The 3,253-nt window shown below is 39.5% G+C and overlaps 1 long non-coding RNA gene across 2 annotated transcripts; it reads right to left on the reverse strand.

Moving 5' to 3' along the window:
• Nucleotides 1-401: 401 nt before the first annotated feature.
• On the reverse strand, nucleotides 402-2,787 carry LOC116805984. 2 transcript variants are annotated; one of them, XR_006246543.1, is made up of 4 exons: nucleotides 2,755-2,787; nucleotides 2,287-2,691; nucleotides 595-825; nucleotides 402-475 (listed from the first exon to the last, which is right to left on the reverse strand). It is a non-coding gene; the product is annotated as an uncharacterized LOC116805984 (long non-coding RNA). The 2 variants fall into 2 exon arrangements; XR_006246542.1 differs by lacking the exon at nucleotides 402-475 and having other exon boundaries at nucleotides 551-825.
• Between the last annotated feature and the right edge of the window lie 466 nt (nucleotides 2,788-3,253).

The raw sequence follows: 3,253 nt of genomic DNA on the forward strand, positions 1-3,253 counted from the left end.
TGCTGCTCATTTAGTCTTAAACCTTACAGTGGCAAAATAAACTATCTGAAATTATTTCTTACGAATCTATTTTATTCAAATTTTAATTTTTAAAATGTTTGCGGTATTCCCTCTATAAATTGAAAAGTTAGTGCTGCTCTTTCAATATATATACACTTTTTTTCATTTGAAGAAGTGCCATAAATGAGCGATATAAATAAAAACACCAATATCATTTGTACCCCTCCAGAACCACTCAGAAAAAAACCTTTTAACAAATCACAACAAATTATGTGTTGCTGCTGCTCATGTTGTTGGACGTGGTTCTTTGATGCTGCTACTCCTGCGGCTGCTGGCGGTGTTCTGGGCGATCTACGGCTGATGTTCTGGCTGTTGGTGACGCTTGCTGCTGCTGCTGCTGCAAGTTCCCAAGTTGACTCTAGCATTCCCAACAATGATTCTAGCATTCGTGCAGCAGGTGGGGTTGGTGGAGCAGCTATAAGCGTTCGAAGGGGGCCAATAGATCTAGTAAATAATAATATTAATAATAATAATAGGTGCTGGCTTCAGTAAGTCTTGAGACCGCCTTCTAAACTGGACCACAAGCTGCCGTACCTTGGCAATGGCAGCTAATAAGCGGGGCATCCCTTCCAGCTTGTTAGATGGTTTCCTCCTTCGGGTCTGGAACCAACGGCATCAACTCTAAATAGTATAGATTCAGATCTTGCTCTTGCTGACACGATTCATAATGGTTTGGACACCAGCCTGGCCAGCTCATCTCTGAGGCGATCTATTCAGCTTTCTGTAGGGATGGATAGAGTCGCCTGATCCTCTATCGTCCTTAAACTGAAACGAATGAAACGCAAATTAATTAATTACTGCTGAAAATTATGTTAAGTCCCTCATTAATGAATATTAATAGGTGTTGGTGCATGCGGATCTATGGGAAGTTGCGTCGGGGGATTTACTGGAGTCTGATGCGGGCGAAAATATTAACTGGAGTGCACCGGATCATAAGGCATTGGCAACGATCACGCTAAATATTAAGGCATCGCAGTTGGGATACATCAAGAATTGCATGACGTCGCAGGAGGCATGGACTAAGTTGCGCGAAATTCATCAGCCAAGCGGGCCGGTTCGTTAAGTCTCGCTATACAAAAAGTTGCTCAATTCACGCATGGCGGAGGGGCAAAGCATGGATCAGCTTGCCGGAGTTGGAATAGCAATAGTTAACGAGCTCAAGATCATTTTGCTTTCCAGTCTTGCAGATTCTTATGAGAATTTCGTTGTCGCCATCGAGACGCGCGACAGTCTTCCAACGTTTGAAATTCTATGTATAAAGTTGAAGGAAGAAGGCGAGAGGAAAGAGAGCGCAGAAAAGCACAGCAATGTCGCGCAGGTCTTTACAGTTAGACAGAGGCTTAGTGCGAAGATCACTGCAAAGAAGAAACTGAAAAATGTTGCCAGTTACAACTGTGGTCAAATATTTGTGGGCATATTTGAATCGAATTGTCGCAAAGTAAGTGCCAAAAATGATTAAACAAAGAGCGGACAGCAGAATTGAGTTGATGAAGAGGATGATGATGGGGGAAGATCTCACATCTCGCTGAGATACACCTGAATCTTTTGAAAGTGCAAAAGATGACAAAAACCTGGAGGAAGAGCAGATCCCACGAATTGAGCCTGGAAGATCGAAATTGCTAAGAACGAGCAGACCTAGTCGCCCAAGGAAGCAATTTAATATACTCAGCGCAATGGTTGCAAGTGATGTACCCATTCCAGTAACCTACGAGGAGGCAACGAGCTGTTCGCATGCTTCGCTTTGGCAAGAAGCAGTGATGCACTCTTGAATATCGGAAGACAGTCTTGAATATCGGAAGACACTCTCGAATATCGGAAATAATTACACAACACTGCCCGATAAGCTGCTCAAGTACAACTTTAAAAGCACCAAATATATTAATCTTTTGCATAACAAAATAAACCGTCTCCCAAATGAAATTGGCGAATCCTTGCCAGGCCTAGAGACATTAATCTTGGATCATAACAAACTTGCCGATCCGAATGAACAATTCCAGATACCAATGAGAGTCAAAATTTTGATTAATCGAAATCGATTTGAATGCGATTGCAATTCCGATGCCAATACGAATACATCGTAAGGGTTGTCTCAGCAAAGCAATGAAGGCACCATATAATTTGCAAAGTATTTCGCAATCAGATATAGAAAAATATAGAATATAATTATATATTAAAATAAAATAAATAAATAATATACATATAAATAAAAAAACAAACAAGACAAACCGGCGGCAACAACAGGCGGAATAATCCAACGCAGCCACCAAGAGGAGATCGCCGGGGACAACTGAGACAAATCAGGAACAAAGGAGTGGGATCCAGGGAACATTGAGACGACTCGAACTCGGATCATCCCAAAATGCTAGTGAGTTTGCTCCATCACTTTTAATTGCGGCGAATTGGCACGAAGATACCCGCTGATCGTCCATAACCTCCATAAGGCATCGGTGACAAGCAATGCGTTCAACAGTGACAAGTCGATAGCGAGCTAAACTGATAATACTGGTTTGCGATTTATTTGCATGTTAATGAATAACCTTTGAGCCGAATATTCTTAAATGTGGCACGGTTGGCTTTTTACCGGTCCACTTCTCATAGGACGTCTTCTCTATCAACGTTTTTGTCTCCGACCTATTGCAAAAATATTTAGTATTATATATATACTTATATGTACATATACGAGTATATATATACTTATATTTATAAACTGATAATACTGCTTTGCGATTTATTATCATTTTCCTAAAGCCGAATTGTTATAAGCTCAGAGTCACAGAACACACTAAATGAACCTCAAATCGGGAATAATCATCCAAGTGCAAAAGTTGTTCCACTTTTAAGAGCGATTGATTAGTCAATAAATATTTATTAATTATTGACGTCGATAGATTAGTTTTATAGAAGATAGTATTTGACTTAGTCAGCAAACTCCTTTCTGTATTTTTTCAGATCAAAAAAAGTTTTTTTTCTGAGTGTAGCGTTTTACATTTTTTAAGTATTTTGCTGGCAAGAATTGTAAGAGATAGATAAAAAATTGCATGGCCACTCCTACTCCGCCTCCTTGGTGTAAGTCGATATAAACATATATCTCACAATTTGAAAGCTAGTAATTGTTATTATATATATAATATATGTATATTAATATGTTAAAGCAACAATGCTTACATATTTCTGTATGCATAATGTACATAGA

The sequence above is a fragment of the Drosophila grimshawi genome, unplaced genomic scaffold, assembly GCF_018153295.1.
Source record: "Drosophila grimshawi isolate 15287-2541.00 unplaced genomic scaffold, ASM1815329v1 contig_1186, whole genome shotgun sequence".
NCBI classification, from domain to species: Eukaryota; Metazoa; Arthropoda; class Insecta; order Diptera; family Drosophilidae; genus Drosophila; species Drosophila grimshawi.